Source organism: Eubalaena glacialis, chromosome 18 (assembly GCF_028564815.1).
Source record: "Eubalaena glacialis isolate mEubGla1 chromosome 18, mEubGla1.1.hap2.+ XY, whole genome shotgun sequence".
Lineage (NCBI taxonomy): Eukaryota > Metazoa > Chordata > Mammalia > Artiodactyla > Balaenidae > Eubalaena > Eubalaena glacialis.
This window is the reverse complement of record NC_083733.1, coordinates 17589248-17613371: the sequence shown is the minus strand read 5'-3', so window position 1 is coordinate 17613371 and position 24124 is coordinate 17589248. Positions and strand designations below refer to the sequence as shown.

The following is a 24124-nucleotide window of genomic DNA, read 5'->3' as shown; positions in this document are numbered from 1 at the left end:
TTTTTAGGAATATTTTAGCACTCAAAATTAGCAAATCATTTCCTGGCTTTGGTGCGTGTCTTTAAGATTTAGCTGAAGCACATTGCTGGTTGAACCACCTCTGTTTTGACTGTTGATGGTGCTCAAAAGTGAAAAGGAAGGGGAAGGGTAAGCAAGCCACCACCTAAGGAGAACTGCTTTAAAAACGGAAGATGCCATGGGGCTCTTGATTTCTTTGGCAGTAGTTTTATGGAAGCATAGAAGTCATTGCACCCTATTTCTGCTGGTATGTTTCAGAGCGTAACTAAACCTGAGAAGAGATGAGCAACAGAAAAAGCACTACTCGTAGAGCATTGGGAGTTAGTTCTATTTATTGTCGTGGTTGGTGTTTGTTTCTGAACTTCCTGAAAATTCTGTTAGGCAGTAGAAAATTTGCGTTTTAATTCTAGTTAAGCCTTGAGACCATGTGGAAAATCATGTAAGCATTCCTTTTCCTTAGCAGAGACATTGTCATCAGTCTTGCTTACCTAAGAGTTGTGAGGAAGAATAACTGAAATAATGTTAGAGGATTTTGAAAACTATGAAATGCTATGCGAATAGTGATATTTTGCATAGGGCCCTATTAATTTACTTTGGTTCTTCTTTCCACTGTCTGTCTCTCTTTTTTTTCCCAATCTTCCCATTCTACCCATGTCTCCATTTTCTCATGGTACTCTCTACAGTTTGCTTGTTGGTTCTGCTGTTACTTGTATCCTTTCTGTCTTTCCCCTCTCTTTTAGAAAAACAAACCATCCTTATAGAGGTACACAGGTACACCCATTTCAAGTGTTCCTTGAGTTTTTAACAGGTGTATACATGTGTGTAATCACTACAGACAAGATACAGAACATTTCAGTCATCCCGTTAAGCTAAGCTACCTCTTGATCTTCTGTAGTAAATTCTGCCCACTCCAGCCCCTCAGGAAAACTGATCTGTTTTTCCTTACCAAAGATTAGTTTTGCCTTTTTTTAGAATTTTGTGTAAATGGATTTATACAGTACACACTATATTTACAGTATACACTGTGTACTCTTTTCTCTTTAACTTTTGTTCAACCACCATAACCTTCTAGAAAGGAAAACTAGTTTTTTAAAGGATACAAAGTTAATACGGCATTTTTTATTCTCTTATATATTCCTATTTTCTGTAATGTAGCCAAGTGTAGTTTTTTAGAGGTGATTTTTTTATGCTTATGTGCAAGGTTATAGGTTACTTAGTCATAATATTATTATAGTTATAACATAGTAATAATATAATAATATTATTATTCATTCACTCAAAGTGAATTCACCCATATATCCTGGCCACATATTGCTTATAGTTTAGTAAAAGAGATTGTATGTAAATAAACAGTGATAACACAGAGTTTTAAAGGGTTTTGTAATTCAATCTGGAATGAAGAATGAAGTTAATATGAAGTTCCTATTTGTTAATAGGAAAATACTTTTGTGCGAAGTATACCTGAGCATATAGTTTGCCCCTATACTTAATAACTGTAAAATGAAGTTTAAAACTTTAAACTTTCTTTTTAAAATAGTTTAAGTCTTCAGAGGGTTATAGAGTTGAAGAGTATGTAGGTAGGGGGTATGTACTTATTTGTACTCTGATTATTTCTGTAGGTTAAGCATAAATTAGGTAAAAACAATATGAGCTTTCTGTCCCATGTAAGTGAGTACTATCTTGTGCTTAACTGTTAAAATACTACTGTAAATGGTAATTAATGATAATAAATTAATGTTCACAAGTTATAAATTTATAACTTGTGAACATTATAGGCTCAATTTATAAGCGCCTAGGTAATGGGCAGTTATAAGTACTTTAGAAACACTGTAAATCAAAAGTTTACTTGAGTACGTTTTTATAAAATTGTATTGTGACCTCCAAGACTTTTTTCTATATTCCTTTTTCATTTTTATTGTTGGGTCATACTCTCTAGACTATTAGGCTAATGTAGAGTGAATGAATGGGAAATATAAACGTATAGTTGAATTTTATAATTGTAAAATTATTTTTGAAGAACTTTTCATTTTCTTAGTTTATTTTTACCTATAATGTTGAGTACAGGATGAAAATTTATATATAATATTTGAATAACATGCTTTGGATAAAATTACTACTTAATTCCTTTAAAAAACTCATTGCTTAAAAAAAAAACAACTGGGTAATGAAGTAGTTGAAGAACAGAAAGTAATTAGTTAACCAAATTACTACTCTGTTGTAGTAAACATAAATAACATGTTTATAGTGTATAGTAAATAAAAACTAAAAAATAACTTTCTTGAGAATGTTTTTCAATCAAACTTCACAAGAATGGGTAGAATCAACGCTGTAAATTCTGCACAGAAAAAGAAATTTAGTGCATAGTGAATTGAGAACAAATAAACAGAAGAGTTGAAATTGAAGAATATGAAGTTTTTCTTAGAAATTAAAAGTGGTAGAGGTAATAATAAGTAAATCAAAGTTCCACTTATTTATCTGGCTTGTGAATAGAAACCCAGTTTCAAACACACACATTACTTAATAGCTGTGTGATTTTAGGCAAGTTACTTAACCTTTCTTGACTCAGTTTGTTCTTCTATAAAGTGGAGATAGTAGACTCATATATTTATTATGAGGATTGGATGAGTTAATATTTCTAAAGAACTTGGAATAATGCTTGGCACATAGCACTATATAAGTATTTGTTAAATAAGTAAAATAAAATTTCTATCTACAGGTAAGTTATTTGGCAAACATACTTACTCAAGATGTAGCAAGAAACCAGGATTTTATTACTATGCATAAGCTTCTGAACACCCAAATCAGATGTTGCTAAATTTATATACTAAGGTTTAGGCATTCACAGCACTATGTTGTGCAGGATTAATCTTCCTAAAATACAAATCAAATCATATTGCTTACTTAAAAATCCTATAATGGTGTCCATGGGCTTTAGGGTGAAATCCACATTCTTAAAGACTTGGTTCCTGATTATCTTTTTATTTTAATTGAGGTGAAATTCATAGCACATAAAGTTTATCATTTTAACAGTTTTAAAAAATTTTTTTATTTTTTATTTTTGGCTGCGTTGGGTCTTCGTTGCTGCGTGCGGGCTTTCTCTAGTTGCGGTGAGCGGGGGCTACCCTTCGTTGAGGTGCGTGGGCTTTTCGTTGCAGTGGCTTCTCTTGTTGTGGAGCACGGGCTCTAGGCGCGTGGGCTTCAGTAGTTGCAGCACACAGACTCAGTAGTTGTGGCACGCAGGCCCTAGAGTGCACAGGCTTCAGTAGTTGCAGCTCATGGGCTCAGTAGTTGCGGCTTGTGGGCTCTAGAGCGCAGGCTCAGCAGTTGTGGAACATGGGCTTAGTTGCTCCATGACATGTGGGATCTTCCTGGACCAGGGATCGAACCCGTGTCCCCTGCGTTGGCACATGGATTCTTAACCACTGCGCCACCAGGGAAGTCCCCATTTTAACAGTTTTAAAGTGTATAATTCAGTGAGTTTTAGTCCATTTACAGTGTTGTGTAACCAGCACCAGTATATAATTCCAGAACATTTTCACCACCCCAAAAAGAAGCCCCTTACTCATTTAGCAGTCATTCCCCATTCCCTCCCACATCCACAGCTCCTGGTAGCCACTCATCTGCTTTTTGTCTCTATGAATTTGCCTATTCTAGACATTTCATATAAAAGAAATCATATAATATGTGGTCTTTTGTGACTTCTTGTTTCACTTAGCATAATGTTTTCAAGGTTCATTCATGTTGTAGCATGTATCAGTATCTCATTTCTTTTTATGGGTGGATAATGTTCCATTAGATGGATACATACTACTATGTTTATCCATTCATTTATTTGTTGATGGACATTTGGGTTATTTTGGCTATTATGAAACATTTGTGTACAAGTTTTTGTGTGTACAGGTGTTTCATTTCTCTTGGGTATATACCTAGGAGTGGAATTGCTGGATCATATGGTAACTCTATACTTAACTTTTGGAGGAACTGCCAAACTGCTTCCTGCAGTGGCTGCACCATTTCACATTTTCAGCAGCAATGTATGAGGGTTCTGATTTCTCCACATTCTTGTCAACACTTACTCTTATCTTTTTGATTATAGCTATCTCTAGTTGGGTATGAAGCAGTCTCCTGTGGTTTTGATTTATATTTACCTAATGACTAATGATGTTGAGCATCTTTTCATATGTTTATTGGCCATTAATATATCTTCTTTGGAGAAATGTCTGTTTAAGGCTTGGCTCATTTTAAAATTGAATTATTTGTCTTTTCATTGTTGAATTGTAAGAGTTCTTTATATATTCTTTATACAAGTCCCTTATTAGATATATGATTTGCCAAAATTTTCTCCTGTTCTGTGAGCTGTCTTTTCACTTTCTTGGTAGTGTCTTTTGATGCACAAATGTTTTTAATTTTCTTGAAGTCTACTTTATCTTTTTTGTTGTTGTTGCTTATGCTTTGTGTCATATTTAAGAAACTGCTGCCTAATACAAGGTCACAAAGATTTACACCTGTGTTTTCTTCTGAGAGTTTTATAGTCTTGGCTCTTACGTTTAGGTCTTTGATCTATTTTGAGTTAATTTTTGTCTATGGTGTGCAGTATGTGGTGTGTCGTTCTTTTTCATGTGTATATCCAATTGCCCCCAGTACTATTTGTTGAAAAGACTATTGTTTCCCTTTGAATGGTCTTGGCAACCTTGTTGAAAATCAGTTGACTATAGGCATATGGGTTTATTTCTGGATTCTCAGTTCTTTTCTATTCATCTATATGTCTATTCTTATGCTAGTAACGCACTGTCTTGATTACTGTAGCTTTGAAATTGGGAAGAGTGAGTCTTCCAATTTTGTTCTTCTTTTATAAGATTGTTTTGGCTATTCAGGGTCCATTGAATTTCCATTTGAATTTTAGGATCAGCTTCTCAATATCTGCAAAAAAGAGAGCTGTGATTTTAATAGGGATTGCATTGAATCTGTAGGTCAGCTTGAGGAGCATTGCCATCTTAATAGTATTCAGTCTTATCCTCTATGAACATGGGATGAGTTTCCTTTTATTTAGGTCTTTAATTTCTTTCAACAGTATTTTGTAGTTTTCAGAGTATAAGTTCTACACTTTTTAAACATTTAAGTATTTTATTCTTTTTAATCATTGTTTTTAAGTGTTAATAAAATTATGGAAATAATTTGGAGAAAGGTCTCTCAAAACTTAGGAGAGCTTTAGTATTTTTTTTTTAATAAGTTTATTTTATTTATTTACGTTTGGCTGTGTTGGGTCTTCGTTGCTGTGCACGGGCTTTCTCTAGTTGCGTTGAGTGGGGGCTACTCTTCATTGTGGTGCGTGGGGTTCTCACTGCAGTGGCTTCTTTTGTTGCGGAGCACAGGCTCTAGGCACGCAGGCCTCAGTAGTTGTGGCTCATGAGCTCTAGGGCACAGGCTCCGGAGTTGTGGCTCACGGGCTCTAGAGCACAGGCTCAGTAGTTGTGGCCCACGGGCTTTGTTGCTCCGTGGCATGTGGGATCTTCCCTGACCAGGGCTCGAACCCCTGTCCCCTGCATTGGCAGGCGGATTCTTAACCACCGTGCCACCGGGCAAGCCCGAACTTTGGTATTAAAGTACCAGATTATGCGTGTGTTCAGGAAATGAAACCGAAACCACAGTAAGGTAATTGTACAATATTAGAATCAGCCATGGAATTAAAGCTGCAGTAAACCATAAAGAACATTTAGTAAAGTCCAGTTTTGTTTAAAAAGTTATACTGGATGGTATTTTTCTCAAGGACAGGGACTATACCTCACATTCTCTTAGCATCTGGCACAAGCGCTTATATCCAAAAGGTGCTTGAATGAATGAATACCACATCCAGAAAAGAAGGAAGGAATGGTATTGGAAGTGTGAGAGGATTGTGCTCTAGTTATATACAACCATGTAGAAAGCTTTAATTGGAATAATAATTGGATTAAAATGATTATAGGTGGAAACCTAGACCTTTAAAAAATTGGAACTATTTAATCGGTAAAGACAAAGGTTTAGGTAATTAAGATGAAAATGGAGGTGGATTTGTTCACTAAATCTGGAATACTCAAATAAGAAGGTTCTCTTGAAGCTTGACCACCTTCACCCATTTCATTCACAACCCTCACCTTCCCCCGCCCCCACAACCCCCAATCTGTTCTCTGTATCTTCTAGTTCAATTTTTAAGAAAAAAATTTTTTGATTACTCAGATAAGTGAGATCATATAGTATTTGTCTTTCTCTGACTTATTTCACTTAGCATAATGCCCTCAAGGTCCATTCATGTGTTAAATGGCAAGATTTCCTTCTTTTTTATGGCTGAGTAATATTCTTGTACGTGTGTGTGTGTGTGTGTGTGTGTGTGTGTATGTATGTGTATGTGTGTATCACATCTTCTTTATCCATTCATTTGTTAATGGACACTTCTGTTGTTTCCTTGTTTTGACTGTTGTAAATAATGCTGCAGTGAAAATGAGGGTGCAGATACCTTTTCAAGACAGTGATTTTGTTTTCTTCAGGTAAATACCTAGAAGTGGAATTGCTGGATCATGTAGTTCCATTTTTAGTTTTTTGATGAATCTTCATACTGTTTTCTGTAGTGACTGCACCTGATTGGCATTCTTGAGCACAGGAATTGATTATATTTAAATAAAAACATGTCAGTTAAATGAGAGAAACACTTAGGTGACTGGCTATAAACAAATACAATATGAAGAGTCAGACTGTACTTCATTTTATTGATTAGGACAACTATTTCTGTATATTTAGTTTAATAGCAGCAAAATACTGCTTGTGCTATTAAACATATTTGTTATATTTAAGAACATATTGACTTTAATATATTGTTAAACATATAAATGTTTTAAAATAAAAGCACTGATGCAATAATAATATGTTAAATATTGATAAGGATATAAAAAGATTTTCAACATCATTAGTCATTGGGGAAATGCAAAGCAAAACCACAGTGAGATACCACTTCACACCTAGTAGGATGGCTATAATCAAAAAGACAGATAATAATAAGTGTTGGCAACATGTGGAGAAATCACCACACACACTGCTGGTGGGAATATAAAACAGTGCAGCCACTTTGGAAAATAATCTGATAGTTCCTCAAAGAGTTAAACATAGAGTTACCATATCCAGCAATCTCACTTCTAGATACATACCCAAGAGAAATGAAAACATCTGTACACATAAAATATACGTGTATATTTGTATACGTATGTTCAGAGCAGCATTGTTCATAATAGCCAAAGTATGGAAACAACCCAAATGTCCATCAACTAATGAATGGATGGATAAACAAAATGTAGTATATCCATTTAATGGAATAATATTTGTCCATAAAAAGGAATCAGTTACTGATACATGCTGGAACATGGATGAATCTTGACAGTATGCTTAGTGGAAGAAGCCAATCATGAAAGACCACATACTGTATGATTCCATTTATATGAAATCTACAGAATAGACAAATCTAGAGAGGCAGAAAGTAGATTAGTAGTTCCTGGGGTGGAGGGGAGTGAGGGGGATTATAGTTAAAGGGCTTGGGGTTTCTTTTGAGAGTGATACAAATATTCTGAAATGTATTGTGATGATGGTTGCACAACTCTGAGTGTAGTAAAAGCTAAGTGTCCACCAACAGATGAATGGATAAATAAAATGTGGTATATACATACAGTGGAATATTATTCATCCTTAAAAAGGAATGAAATTCTGATATCATCTTACAACATGGATTACAGCATATGAAAACATATGCTAATTGAAATAAGCCAGATACAGAAGGACAAATATTGTAAGTTTCCATGAGGTATCTAGAATAGAGACAGAAAGTGGAATAGTGGTCACCAGGGACTATGGGGAGAGGGCAATGAGGAGTTATTCTTCATTAGGTACAGAGTTTATGTTTGAGGCAATGAAAAAGTTCTGGAAATGAATACTAGTGGTGATTGTTGTACAACATTGTGAATGAACTTAATGCCATTGAATTGTAGACTTAAAAAAATGGATACAGTAGTAAATTTTATGTATATTTTACCACACACACAAAATGTTAAAAAAACAAAAAATAATTTTAAGACTGAGATATACTAACTTTTTTTATAAAGTTATTGAGACAGAGGTAATTGTGTGGTGGCACATGGAAGGGAGACTTTTTTCAGTTTCCCATTTAACACAGTATATTTTAGTTGTCTAAATCATCTAAATGTGATTTAAATGTAGATAGAATGATCTAAATACTGAGTGTGCTACATCTTGAATAATCAAAAACAAAATTTTGATGAGCAAGATTAGACTACAGATGACTGAAAAATTCATGAAGTAGATTAACCTCATTTAGTTTGGAAATTTTTTTGACTATTAATATGCATGGTTGATTCATTTTGTTGATTTCCTGAAAGCAAATGTTTATATTTAATAGTAGCAAGAGGATTGCAGTTTTCTAATAAATGTCACAGAATTGTGACAGTGAGCTAGGAGGAAGAAAAACTGCATAAGTGAAGTGAGATGCACTTCTGTAGCTGTGGAAACTATAAACCCTACTGTCTTGAAACGTTGTTCTCTTTGTATTTGTATTATTAATTAGACAGTAGAGGATAATGAGGACCCTGGATAACTGCTTGATTTTTTTTTTTTTCATTTTCTTAATGGTATCTTTTATTTATATATTTATTTTAACTTTTTGTCTTATAGTTGATTAACAATGTTGTGTTAGTTTCAGGTGTACAGCAAAGTGATTCATGTATACATATACATGCATCTATTTCACATACTGCTACATTAAATATAGGTATAACTGTATTCATCAGAGTTCCTGAGTAAGAGGCGTTGCTGGCTAGTTTAGTATTTGTTTTGTGTGAACATGAAAGTGCTTAACTTATTTTTCTTTGATTTGTTATGGTCCTCAACTGCTAAAATATTTTCTATTTAAAAGGATGTTTTCTTAAATTATTGCCACAGCTCAAGTTTTAAGTTTGAGAATAAGTGAGAGAACTTGAACATGATTCAATGTTGAACATCACTTCAGTTTAGTGAAGTTAAATTTATCTTGACCAGTACTTGTATGTTTACTGGTAAAGGCATATTAATCTGTGTATGAGTAGGCTTTATGAATAAATAATGTTTTAGGTATAAATTAGGCACTTTGGTAATTTATACAATAATTTTTGTAGAATGACTAGCGCTCTTACCGAGTACTAATTGCATCATAGATTCCTCGAGTACACTATAAGCTTAATATTTCCCCTAATAATAGAAACCAACTTACTCCTAAGAATACTTAAGATTAGGTCTGTAATCACGGTTGCCTTTACTCATTTGTTGGAATTACAATGGGCTGCTTCAGATGGCAAACTTCAGAGGGGAGATGGCTGCTAATTCTAAAAATAGAAAGGTAACCTAGAACTGAAAGATAGCTACCGAGTCATTGTGTTCTCACCATACTTGTTTGCTTATTTGTGTGTAAACCCAAAGTGCATTTTCCCTTAAATTTAGATGTGCTTTGTTCTCCTATACATCTATACTAGTATTTCTTGAACTTGTTAGGACTTTTCAGAAACATCAACTGTCAACCAACATAGAAACAAATTATATTTTGGAATCTCCCAAATCAAATAGATTTAAAAGTGAAATTTAGCAGTCATTTATTATATGAGCAAAATAAAACAGAAAAAGTGAACTATGAGAATTAAGGTCTTTTGGAAAAATCGTTGTAGTTTGGACCCTATAATATTGCCCAGAAGAGAGCATATCCATTGGATATGCCAATTTAGAGGGAAATTGGTGGGAAAAAAGGTTCTAGGCCTTCTTCCATCAAGAACTATTTGAATATTCACCACTGTCTAGTTCTGGAACAAAGATAGACCAGAGCATTACAGGGAGGGTCCTTCCCAGTGTGTTGGACCTCTTCTTTTCCTGCTTCCTTTTTAGTAGGATATTGTTCATCTACTTGTCCATTAATTGCATATTGCAGAGATCATGGATTGTAGTAAGCATAGCTCTTCATAAAGGGACTGGATGGTGTGTCCTGTGAGAACAGTACCTTTGTAACAACCAAATGTGGATGTGCTATAATAGGATGGATAAGCAAATCCACATTTGGATTCCTAAAGATCCTTAAATGTAGATAAAACTTCAACTTGGAAATTCAAAGGAAATTCAACTTGGAAATTCAAGGGATAAAAATAAGAGAGTAAAAAAGTTTTATGAGTTAAAATAGCTATAAATAGACAGTAAAAAGCAATATTCCTAATTTAGGTATTCAACTAAGATTGACTAGAAACTTCAGGATGATTCAAATCTCTTCTTTGAGTATTCAGGGTAAGGCTCTTGAATTCCAAATCCAGGAAATAAAAGAGAAGTGTCTTTTTTCTTTCTTTCTTTTTTTTTTTTGGATCTGCAGCAGGAAGGGTTTTTTTTGATACTTAGTTACTTTGTTTTTCATTATTCTTTCTCTGTGTATTTTGTCTTTCATCATAGGTGACTCTTTGACACCCCAGATATCTCAAGAGCTCCTTACTTTGACATTTGTATGTCTTCTCAGTACAGATTTTAATGAGTGCTAAATACCAGGTGACTTAATACAAGTATTCTGAATGAACCAGTAAATTGACAGATCTTGTTTTAGGCAATTAGGTGATGATATACAACAGAATGGTTTCCTAATAATTTTAGGTTTGAGCATTTATTAAAAAACAAAAAACCATATTAGTCAAAGTTCAGGATTTTTCAGGAGAGGTGTTTCACATTTACAGAACAGTATTATTTCTTCTTCGTATCATTAAAATAAAACTAAGTTGCATTTCAGCTTGTAAATATTGGAAAGTTGTTGTTCACAGTTATTTTGTCTCAGGTTAGAAGATTAAAAGAAGAAAATAACTTCTAAAGTAGTTTAGACAGTCATATTTTAAGTTTAATGTTCTGTAAATTTCAAGTTGTATTCTATATCTTTTTCTAGCCTTTTCCCCCCTTAGCCTGACAGGATAAAGATTGTCCCATTGTAATTATTTTTCAGTTTTGCTAAACATATTTTTAAATGGCTGCCTTTGGGCCAAGGGTATAAAAAGACATTGAGTCTTTGAGACATTGTCTCAAAGGTGAGTTGTTTTCTAACATTTCAGTCAGGTAGTTGTGCTCTATTGCCTCACTCAATTTCTCCATTGAAATAAGGATCACACAGAAGTTATGTCGTGAGACTCTATAGCGGATCCAGTTCCAAGGTCTAATGCCCAACTACATAGGAACATTTCATATCCCATTTTGTGGGACCAGTATTCTGTTTTTTGATTTTGTTTTTTTTTTCCTTTTTTCTTTTTTGTCTGTGCCGTGCAGTATGCGGGATCTTAGTTCCCCCACCGGAGATAGAACCTGTGTCCCCTGCAATGGAAGCACGGAGTCTTAATTAACCACTGGACTGCCAGGGAAATCCCATGGGGCCAGTATTCTTGTTCAACAGCAATATTCTTGTTCTCTGACCATATAGAATTTAAAAACATTAAGGCAATTTGAAAAAACTTTTCTTCTCATTCTGTTACCATATTCTCTCCCAAAATAATATATTAACAATATGGAGAGTGCAGTGTGTATAGTGGCTAAAGATATGGGCCTTGGAGCAAGACTGCCTGGGTTCAGGTTCAGGTTATATTATACACTGGCTATGTGGCAGCTTGGACAAGTTCATTGACCTCTCTTTGCCTCAGTTTCCTCATCTGTAAGGTGCTGTTGATAATAGAGCTTACAGCATAGGGCTGTGAGAATTAAATGAGTTAATAGAAGTAAAGTACTTAGAATGGGTGCCTAGCATAGGCTACTTAAGTTGATGTTATTATTACTGGAATATAGTTTCTACTTATTTTTTCGAAAGGAATAAAAAATATACCTTTATTTTACTATCATTAGTGCCAAGAAAAAGTGGAAGACATCACATCTTAAATAAAGCAGAATAAACATTGGTATTGGTCTTTTGGGCATTCTGTGTTTATGGCCGTATTTCTTTGGGTGGTTTCTTGATATATCTGACTTTAGGAATTATAAGAGTACCAAAGTTTCTTGGGTTTGAAAACAAGAATTTGTGCCAGTGCAAGAGAAACTGTGCTGCCAGCCATCCCTTCTTTACTAATGATTGTATTGTCCAGAGTGTCTGTTTTTTAAGGCTCCATTTTCTTATTCTGGGAGAATAAGACGAAGGGAAAAAGCTTTAGATAGTTGGTACCAGACTGGCTTCTATGGAAAAATTAACTTACTTTTGTATTTTATTTGCAATTCAGTTAATCTAGAGGTACCTTTGTGGTGGGGGAAAAAGTACAGAATTTATAGTTAGGAAACATAGTATTGGGCCTTCCCTGGTGGTCCAGTGGCTAAGACTCCTCGCTCCCAATGCAGGGGGCCCGGGTTCAATCCCTGGTCGAGGAACTAGATCCCGCACGCATGCTGCAACTAAAGATCCCACAGGCCACAACTAAGACCCGGTGCAGCCAAAATAAATAAATTAATAAATAAATATATATTTTTTAAATGGCTTAAGTTAAAGCTCTTTAAAAAAAAAAAAAGAAACATAGTATTTTAAAATACCTGTTTCACATTTTGCTAGTTGTATTTCTTTTTATCCTTTTATCCTCATTTTCTCTTTATCTAACAGGGTTATTATGAAGTTTATATGAAATAATGGTTTTCATTATGCTAGTGCTTTTAAACATTATTTGAATGTGAATCTCCAATTTTCTCTGGATATTTTGAGGAAAAGTCGAAGATATATTGAAGGAAAGAATGTTAATTGTTTAGGACAGGTTATTCTTTTGGGATGTTTAAGATATTTTTAATAGAAATTTTTTAAAAATTGAAAACTTAATTTTTTCAGATTATAGTACAATTATACTTTTTATGCTTATTACAAATAAAGGTAGGTCATTGTATGACGTATAAAGCATATAGAGTAGAAAAGGAAAATAATATACAATCCTACCATACAGAGATAACAGCTGTTCACATTTTGACATATGTGACATATGTATGTCATTCTGTATTGTTCTTTTCTGCGCAATGTGGACACTTTACATTTATTTATTTTTTTCTAAAATAGAATCATATTGTGCTTTTTTTCTTAGAATGTTTTGGACACCACTCTAGGTTAATAAATGGAACATAATGTAGCTATTTTTAAATTATAAAGACTTCAAACAATATAACAAATACAAAGAATAAAAGTTACAAAAGATCCCACCTCTCATAGATAACCACTATTATATTTCTATGCATATATATATATTTTTTTGTAAATGGGATTATTTTTATATAGTTTTATACTGTTTATAGCCTGCTTCCTTTACTCAACAATATGTTATAGATGTTTTCTGTGGTCCAAATAGATCTGTGTCTTTATTTTTAATAGCTACATTACATTTCATAATATGGATGTACCATCATTGCCATCATTTATTTAACTACTCTATTGATGACATTTAGGATGTTTCTGGTTTTCATTTTTATAAACAATGCTGCAGAGAGCATTTTTGTATGTGCATATCTTTGCAAACTTAACTATATATTTTTTCTTAATTTAAATTTATAAAAGTATAATTACTGGGAAAAAGCATGTACACATTTGAAATACAATGACCCTGTTGCCTTATTGCCTCCAAAAAGGTTTTACCAATTTATATCCATTAGCAATACCAATTTCCTGGAACCTTTGCCAGCACCAAGTATTATTTTTTAAAGACTATTACATTTTCATATGCTATGCTATCTTATTCTTTTAGCCATTAAAATTGAATATTTTTCATGTATATATTGGCCATTGTGTATCTTTTTGAATTGTCTGTTCTTATCCTTTGCTAAATTTGCTATAGGAGTCTTCATTTTCCTCCTAATTGATTTAAACTTTCCTAAAAAGGGAAATTATAATTATTTTCTTTTGCATGAAATGTGGTAATTAGTTGTCATTGATGTTTTTCTGTCAAAAATTGGTAAAGTGTCTATAAGCTTGTCATCATCTCCAACTCCAAAGATCCACAGATCTTGAGTACTTTACATGTGCATTATAGGATTAAGATACAAGTAGATCGTTATGTTTTCATTTTTAAAACAATATAGTGGTGGCACAGAAACAGACATATAGGTCAATAGAACAGGATCGAAAGCCCAGAAATAAACCGACGCACTTATGGTCAATTAATCTACGACAAATGAGGCAAGAATATACAGTGGAGACAAGACAGTGTCTTCAGTAAGTGGTGGTGGGAAAACTGGACAGCTACATGTAAAAGAATGAAATTAGGGACTTACCTGGTGGCACAGTGGTTAAGAATCCTCCTGCCAATGCAAGGGACACGGGTTCGATCCCTGGTCCGGGAAGATCCCACATGCCGTGAAGCAACTAAGCCTGTGTGCCACAACTATTGAGCCTGCGCTCTACAGCCCGCGAGCCACAACTACTGAAGCCCACATGCTCTAGGGCCCATGCTCCTCAACAAGAGAAGCCACTGCAGTGAGAAACCCGCGCAACGCAACGAAGAGTAGCCCCTGCTCGCTGCAACTAGAGAAAAGCCCGCGCGCAGCATCGAAAACCCAACGCAGCCAAAAAAAAAAAGGAATGAAATTAGTATATGCTCTAACACCATATACAAAAATAAACACAAGATGGATTAAAGACCCAAATATAAGACCAGGTACTATAAAACTCCTAGAGGAGAGCATAGGCAGAACACTATTTGCCATAAATTGCAGGAATATTTTTTTGGATCCATCTCCTAGAGTAGTGGAATTAAAAACAAAAAATAAACAAATAGGACCTAATTAAACTTAAAAGCTTTTGCACAGCAAAGGAAACCATAGAAAAAACAAAAAGACAACCTGTGGAATGGGAGAAAATATTTTGAAGAATATCCTTGTTTGCTGGAAATACATACTAAAGTATTCGAAGGTGATGTGGCATCATGTTGGCAACTTACTCTCAAATGGTTCAGGAAAAAAGAAGAAAGTTCTTTGCACTGTACTCACAACTGTTTTATAAATTCAAGATTGTTCCAAAAAGTACATAGAGGCACATGTGCACACACTTTCACTAAAAATTTAATAATTACTATGTAATCCAAATACTCAATTCCATAACTAGTAATTTTATTCTTTAAGATTGCAATTTCCAAAGAAATGAATATATCAAAGAAAACAAGCTTATTTCACATCTTCATATTTGGATACGTGATCATAAAAAGGTAATCTACATCGGCCTCCCTCTCATCTCACTTTTGCTACCATTTCTGCCTGAAATCAATCAAACAAAACCAAATACTCTGGTAGAGAAATGTAGTCTGGGTTACAAAATATATCACAAGTTATCTTCTCCTGGTCATACTTACTTTGATACATACTTTGATACCATACATATGTCACACTCACAAGCTCAGTATTTTTAGCTATGCCATCCCCTCTTCACTAACACTGTCAACCTGATAGACCAACAATTAATTTAAACATTCATTCAACATTTATTTAGCTCCTCTACTGGACTAAGGACACAATATAAGAGGAAATCATTTTTGTGAAGTTCACAGTTGAGAGAAAATAAAATTAGTCAAGTTTAAAGTAATGCAGTATGTGCTTTAATAGAAATATGGGATATTATGCAAATGGAGAAGAGGGAATCCTTGACACTGTCTGTAAAGGATCAGAGAAGGCTGCACAGGGTATGTGACACCTGAGGTCAGTCTTGAACACTGAAATGGGTGTTTGACAGACATAGTTTTAAAATTCAAAATTAATGGTAATTTTATTTTTTTGTGAAGAGTTGAGAAAATGCCAGATTTAACTACATTTTTTTCTAGTTATATTAGTGCCAAAAATGAATAAGCTAGTTTTAGGTTACCAATGTGTTTTCAAGACTATAGATATGTGTATAACTTTACTAAATATGAATAAATGAATTCAATCTTTCTGCAACACGCGGCATGCAGGATCTTAGTTCCCCGACCAGGGATCCAACCCGTGCCTCCTGCAGTGGAAGTGCGGAGTCTTAACCACTGTACCGCCAGGGAAGTCCCTAAACAACAAATCTTAGTCAGAATTTTATTTTAACTGGTCAAGTTTTTAAAAATGTGACTCTTACTGAGTTTCTATATCTCTCTGTCTTTATAGAAGATGTTATAGTGAAACATAACATCTAAGAAGGAGACTGGAATGGCATTTGCAATAACTTTAATTCACCTCTAGTATTACAGCACAGTTACATTTTTAATAAAGTAATTTTGAGAATATAGATATAAAGGTTGTAATCCTAAAACTGGCAGGTGTGTAGAATAGGATGAGGAAAAGGAAGCAAATTAGAGGAGGAAAACCGTAAATTGAAATGAGTTTATTATTATAAGAGACGATGACATTTTTTTGGTACAGTATAAGAATATAAGATTATCAGCATTTTTTTAAATATAAAAACTTGCATTTTAACCTGTTTTCATGTTAGAACTTTTTTCCCAGGTGCTGTTTTCAGCTGTAGCTGTTAGAGGGCTGAATTTATTCCAGTCTACCTAGTTGTTCATTAACCTATTAGCACTTGACTAATAGGTTCAGAAAAATCTACTGCTTGTTAGTTGAAACTGCTAAGAGCTGGAATTGGAACTACTCTGCTTCTAGTATATCTTCCAAATCTGATTTCATTTTGAGAAAAGTTCCTTTTAACTTTAATAGACTGACTTACCATGTTATGATAAACAACAAGTAGGATTATTTCTATTATAGGAGAGTGGGCAAGTAGATAGCTTACATTAGTTTTGTATTACACTTCGCCCACAACTTTGTAGAGCACTTTGATATACATTACTTCATTTAATCTTTTTGCACCTGAGAGGTATAGTTATCATCTACATCTTATAGATGATAAAACGAAAACCCCCAATGATTAAGAGACTTGGCCCAAGTTGGCACTGTTAATCAGTAGAACAGCTAGGTTTAAAAAAGGTATTCTGACTTCTGATCTGTTCCTTTTTTTTTTCTGTAACCTTGGCCAAGATCATTTATGTACTGACTGACTGCACATATAATAGTAAAAGGCAAAAATATGTTTCCTGCCCTAACTGAGCTTACCTTCTAGTTGGGGAGACAAACTAATAAATAATCCGTTAAAAATAGTATGCTAAGTGCTCTGAAAGGGAAATACAGATTGATGAAGTGGGACATGAGAAGGTGCCAGTGTGCCAGGGAATCAGAGAGGGGCTTTTGATAGAAGGTGACATCCAAACTCAGTCCTGAAATTATAAAAATTCATCAGGTGAAGGTGGAGGGGCTGTGTTGGAGGAAGAATGTTTTAGGCAAAGGGGAGACTATCATATTGGAAAATTTGGAGATGAGCAAGAGCTTAGTATGTTGGAGAATTGAAAGAAATTCAGTATAGCTGGATCATAGAGCTAGAGATTGGGGAAGAGTAGAATAAGGGAGGGAAAAGGTATAGCTGTGCAAGATGTGGTAAACCAAGGCTGGATATGATAACCTGAATCAGCAACACGATGCAGAGAAGAGACCCTCAGGTATCATAGAAAGCTGAATAAATGTGATAGAGATATCATAGTCAACTAGTGATATTTTATACAGTTATTACATATGTCTTGTGTTTTCTTTGTACAGTGAAGGTCACATGATCCTAATAGTTGAAAACAGGTAACTGCACTCTTCACCATGGTGAATCTTGGAGATCACCTCTGGCTATGAGATTCTTTTGCAACCATTTCTACTCTGGCTTCCCTACTATGGTATGTGTGGGTTAATCTTCCTCCAACGTGTTCTAAAGTAGGTCTTGGACCCAAAGTTAATAGAGGATAAATAAGTAAGTGAGGATTACCCTTGATAGACCTTAATACTTATCTCTGTTGTCTAGAGAAGATGTTAGGGAGAAAGTAGGAATGGAGGGGTGGAAATTATGATTTGTTGCCATAATGGTATTTAGTTAATTTTTAAGCATAAATTTAGGTCGTTAATATACTGAATATTAAGATATTTGGGGAGGTGGCCATTTATTCATTTATTCAATATATTTTGTGCTCAGTGCTTTAAAGAGGCTTACCATTGTTAATAGGGCAGACAGACACAATTTCAGCATAGTTTTGGTAAGTGCTACTTCAAAATAGTTTCATGCTAAAAATAAGGCAGCAGAAGATAATGAGTTCCATTTTGGATATGTTGAAATTAAGACGCTTGTGGGATATTGAGCACCTACTATGTACCAAGCACTAATCTAGATGCTGGGGACACAGAATTAAAGAAAACAAAGTTCCTGCCTTCACCAGTTTATATTCTGGTAGTTGGAAAGAGACAATAAACAAATAATTATCAAATGTCAGAGGGTAAGATCAGGCAAATCCATAGAGAGAGAAAGTCAGTTAGTGGTTGCCAGGGATTTGGGGCATGAAGGAGTGGGGAATGACTTGCTAATGGATATGTAGTTTCTTTTTGGGTTATGAAAGTGTTCTGGAATTTTAGGTAGTGGTGATGACTGTAAAACTTTGTGAATAAACTCAAACCACTGAACTGTACAGTTTAAAGGGTGCCCTTTTGTTATGTAAATTATATCTTGATTTTTAAAAAAATGGCAGGGAGTGAAAAAAACAAAGCAGGATTAGGAAGGATAATAAAGCGCTAGTGGGTGCTATTTTATATAGGGTGGTCAGAGTGCCTCAAAGAAGTGGTGCCTCATTTGTACAGAGACCTGAAGGAATTGAGGGAGTAAGCTATGGTAATATCTAGGGAAAGAATTTTCCAGATGGAGGAATAGTAAGTTCAGAGGATTTGAGATTGGGAAGGTGCTTGGCATGTTCAAGAAACTACTAGTAAGGAGGCCAGTTTGGTTGGAGCAGAGTGGGTAAAGAGGAGAGTTGTAGAGAGAGATGTTGGTGTGCTGAGATCATGTAAGGACTTTAGGTTTTACTCTGACATGGGAGCTGAGGAGTGATCCGAATTAGGTTTTAAATGGATTATTCAGGCTACAGTGTAGATAACAAACTATAGGAGTGAAATAGTAATTCAGTTAGGAGGCGCTTGCATTAGTCCAGGTGAGACAAGTAGACCAGGATTGTGGTAGTGGAGGTAGCAAGAAGTGGTGGAGTTCTGGATATATTTTGTAGGAAAAGCAGACAGGAATTGCTCATGGATTAGGTGTGGAGTGTGAGAGAAAAAGAAAAGTGAAAGATGATAACCAAAATTTTTGAACTGAGCAAACTGGAAGAATGGAGTTCTCATTTAACGAGATGGTAAAGACTCTGGTGGGGTGGGGGAGAAGTAAATGAAGAGATTGGTTTTAGACACATTAAGGATGAAATGTCTATATAGGTATCCAAATGAAGATATTGAGTCAGTATTTATATCTAACAATCTGGAACTGGAAGCAAACATTGATAGTCGTCAGCTTATGAATATCATGCAGTTATGGTTCAAGTTGAAATTAACAATCAAGGGAGAAAAATAGGAAAGAAGAAGGTTGAGGATTCATTTCCCTGGGGAAAACACCCAAAATATTTAAGGGGAATGGAAAAAGTAGTAGACTAAAGAGGAATCAAAGAGGGAAGAAAAGAAATAGAAGATAATGGAGAGAAGGGTTTCCAGTAGTAGAGTCAGAAGTTGCAAATAAGTCAGTTAGGAGTTTATTGATGACAGAGAAATTTTAATGGACTAGTGGGAACAGAAGCCAAGTAGTAGTAGGTTGAGTAATAACTGTAAGTAGACGAAATAGAGGTAGCTAGTGAAGACAGCTGTTGTACTAAGTGTGGTTGTGAAGGAAAGTGGAAGCTAGAAAGAGATACAGTAGGAATAGGAATCTTGTGGAATGAGGGAGTTGAAGATAAAGGATAGGAATTTATTAATAGAAGAAACTTTTCAAGGACCAAGGAAGAAAAAGGGATCTAGTACATAGGATTGCGTCTTCTCTTGGACCCAAAGGGACACAGGTAAGGATAATTTGTGTCTAGGAAAGGAAGTATGGGGAATTCATGCCTTATAGCCTGCCTGTTTTCTCTCTGGAGCAATAAACACTCATTTGTCAAGAATGATAGATAGAGGTTGGTGGCTTTAAGATGGGGGAGCTGAGGGAATTCTCTGGCAGTCCAGTGGTTAGGACTCCATGCTTTCACTGCCAAGGGTGCCGGTTCGATCCCTGGTGGTGGAACTAAGATCCTGAAAGCTGTGTGGCATGGCCAAAAAAAGAAAAAAAAAAAAAAAAAAAGATTTCCTGAGCTACTCTGAGGAAAATCATAAATTCATAGTAGTACTAGTCTGTGTGTTTTTATTTTCTCCATTAAAGAATAGATCAGGACTTCACTGGTGGCACAGTGGTTAAGAATCCGCCTGCCAATACAGGGGACACGGGATCGAGCCCTGGCCTGGGAAGATCCCACATTCCGCGGAGCAGCTAAGCCCGTGCACCACAACTACTGAGCCTGCGCTCTAGAGCCTGCGTGCCACAACTACTGAGCCCGCATGCCACAACTACTGAGCCCGCATGCCACAACTACTGAAGCCCACGCGCCTAGAGCACATGCTCCGCAACAAGAGAAGCCACTGCAATGAGAAGGCCGGGCACCACAACGAAGAGTAGCCCCCGCTCGCTGCAACCAGAGAAAGCCCGCGCACAGCAACAAAGACCCAGCGCAGCCAAAAATAAATAAAATAAATAAAATAAAATAAATTAAAAAAAAAAAAGAATAGACACTATGATTCAGGAATATTGAAGATGAGTGGTTACGGTTATTGAGGATTGGGCATGATTAATAGGGTGAATATGTTAGAAAAACAACAAGGGCTGGGTAAAGGAATTCTTCAAGATCCAACCTCATCTATTCCTTGAAGTTATCCTCCATTGGTCTTTTTCATTTGTGTTTCTTTTCACCGTTAATGCTGCCTTACGTTTAATCTATATAATTAATATGTATTTATATTTTTATTTATCTTGAATTTTTTAAATATAGAAAGGTACAAAACAAGGAAGAATCACATGAAAGCCCATTGTATCTAGATATGACCACCATTAACATGTTAATTATTCTTTCAGCCATATCTCTCTGTACTCTATGTATGTATACACATCTACTTATTTGTACATTTCTGCATAAATGGGATACAGTACATCCTGTTTTCTTATCTGCTTCCTGATATTATTATGTATAGATCTATTATAATTATTATAATAGCTGCAAAGTACAGTAGTTGCTCAATATCCACCAGGGATTGGTTCCAGGACCCCCAAGGATACCAAAATTAAATGCTCAAGTCCCTTATGTAAAATAGCTAGTATTTGCATATAACCTACACACATCCTCCCATATACTTTAAATCATCTCTAGGTTACTTATAATATCTAATATAATATAAATGCTATGTAAATAGTTGCCAGCCTGTAGCAAATTGAAGTTTTGCTTTTTGGAACTTTCTTGATTTTTTTTTTTTTTTTTTTTTTAACTGTGGTTGGTTGAATCCAACGATGTGTAACCTGGGGAGCCCGAGAGCTGACTGTATTCCATAGTGTAATAACAAATTATACTTAAATCAGCCAATCTTTGATGATGGGCTTTTATTTTATTTTACTTTTTAACCGTTATAAACATCACTATAAAGAACACCATGGATACTTTTTTTTCTGTACTAGTATGGTTATTTCCTGTGAGTAATAATAGCTAATACTTATGTAGTGTTTTGTCTATGGCGAGCACTATTCTAAGCACTTAAATTTGACTTTTATTTTTAAATTTGTTCTGCTGTTAAATTTCGAGGGAATCCTTCAGATGTGTGTCTTTTAGCTTCATCTTGAGAATGGAGTAACTAAATAAGGCTGCCCACATGTAATTAGATAAGACCACACCCAGACCATCCTATAATGTTTTGGTTAAGTGCTTAGGCTTTGGAGTCAGAACAGATCTGGATTCAAATCCTTGCTGTGCTACTTACTGTAGTTGTAGGACTCTAAACTTTAGCTTTCCAGTTTGTTAAATGAAAGACGTTTAAAGCATAATACCTTTTTTTCTTGGGAAAATTTTATAACTAAGAAGAAATAATAATTAGTTTTTAAAAAATTTAATTAAAATCCTTCAGGATGCAATTTAATGTTAGAATTTCCTTTTCTAAGTTAAGGGAAGGTAAATCTTTGTTATCTTTTGTCTATAAAACGTTCGTAAGATCTATTACTATAAATCATGTATTCAAAGAATAGTTAATGATCAAAGAAAATGTCCATGATGAATGTTAAATTTTTAAAAAGGAAAATATGAAACTATGATCCCAATTTTACTAAAAAAAAAAGTCTAGTAGGAAATAGATTAAAATGTTAGAATGGTTATCTCGAGAATTGGGATTTGAAGTGACTTAATTTTCTCCTTTATACTTAAAAAATCCCCGTTTTCCATAATGATATATCCTTTATATATCTTTTTTTGCCTATCACTTTTATAATTTAATGAAATATTAAAACGTTAAAATAGGAAGCTTCATGTATTATTGGGTTGGCCAAAAAGTTCATTCCAGTTTTTCCATAAGATGTTACGGAAAACACCAGAACGAACTTTTTGGCCAACCCAAGAGAACATTGTAACTAACTGAAAATTTTCTTTTTAATATTTATTTATTGGCTGCATTGGGTCTTAGTTTTGGCATGCAGGATCTTTCGTTGCAGTGCACAGGCTTCTCTCTATTTGTGGTGCGCAGGCTCCGGAGTGCATGGGCTCTCTAGTTGCAGCACATGGGCTCTCTAGTTGTGGCGTGGGCTCAGTAGTTGCGGTGCACGGGCTTAGTTGCCCCATGGCATGTGGGATCTTAGTTCTCTGACTAGGGATCGAACCAGCATCCCCTGCATTGCAAGACCGATTCTTAACCACTGGACCACAAGGGAAGTCCCCCTACCTGAAACTTTTATGATACCATCTTTTTAATTTTTCCTCACAGATTTTAATTTTCAGTGTTTGCATTTATTGCAGCCCTCTAAGTCCTCTTCATGTTTTTCATTTATATAATGCATTAAAGGACTTAGAATGTATTTTGCTATTAAGATCTGCTTCTGTTATGTGTATAATTTCAGGATTATCATTTCCTTCATATATATTCTAAATAAAAGAACTTGAGATTTGAACAATTTACTTGTCAGTACCACTTTATACAAGCAGCTTTTGGTGATTGAGAGAACTACCAGTTACAGATTTCCAGTGGCATTAATATTAATTAATGCAGTTAGCTCTATTAATGATTAATTATATCAATGACTAATTATATAAATAACAATGGCTAAAATTTGTTTAATTCTTTCAAAGAGCCTGGGTCATTAAATTCTTGAATTATCTCATTTAATCCTCAGAACAACCCTTGAAGTGTAGATAGCATCGTAACTCATCTATTTTACGGATCAGAAAACAGACTGAAAGTAACTTGTCCAGGGGTACATGGTAGCAAGCAGTAGAACTGGCATTCAGATGGTACTTAATTTGGTACCAGAACTGCCTCTCCCTTCCCCCCCATGATAAATGTATCTGTCCTGGTTGTTGGTGAGATTTGCTGAGATAATTTATATTTAAAACATCTAGCACTGGGGCTTCTCTGGTGGCACAGTGGTTAAGAATCCGCCTGCCAATGCAGGGGACAGGAGTTCAATCCCTGGTCCGGGAAATCCCACATGCCACAGAGCAACTAAGCCCGTGTGCCACAACCACTGAGCCTGTGCTCTAGAGCCCGTGAGCCACAACTACTGAGCCCACATGCCACAACTGAAGCCCACGCGCCTAGAGCCCATGCTCCACAACAAGAGAAACCATTGCAATGAGGAGCCTGCGCACCACAATGAAGAGTAGCCCCCCGCTCACCGCAACTAGAGAAAGCCCGCACGCAGCAACAAAGACCCAACGCAGCCAAAATTAAATAAATAAATAAAAGTTAACTCTTAACAACAAAAAAAAAATCTAGCACCACATTTGTACCTAGTAGGTGGTCTGTGGTTGTGGGATTTTTTGGTTGTTGTTGTTTTTTTTTTTTTAATATTTATAAATTTATTTATTTATTTATTTATTGGCTGCGTTGGGTCTTCGTTGCTGCGTGCGAGCTTTCTCTAGTTGCGGCGAGCGGGGGCTACTCTTCATTGTGG

The 24124-nt window shown here is 35.2% G+C and overlaps 1 protein-coding gene across 4 annotated transcripts in view; it reads left to right on the top strand.

The window, feature by feature from the left end:
* NFAT5 (nuclear factor of activated T cells 5) overlaps nucleotides 1–24124 on the top strand; it is a 192555-nt gene that overhangs the window by 75283 nt on the left and 93148 nt on the right. The window contains exon 3 of one of the 4 annotated variants that reach the window (XM_061174554.1): nucleotides 17644–17768. The exons of the other annotated variants lie outside the window; for them this stretch is intronic. The gene's annotated coding sequence lies outside the window, so the exon portion shown is untranslated. The remainder of the gene's footprint in view (nucleotides 1–17643; nucleotides 17769–24124) is intronic. 4 annotated transcript variants of the gene reach the window in all.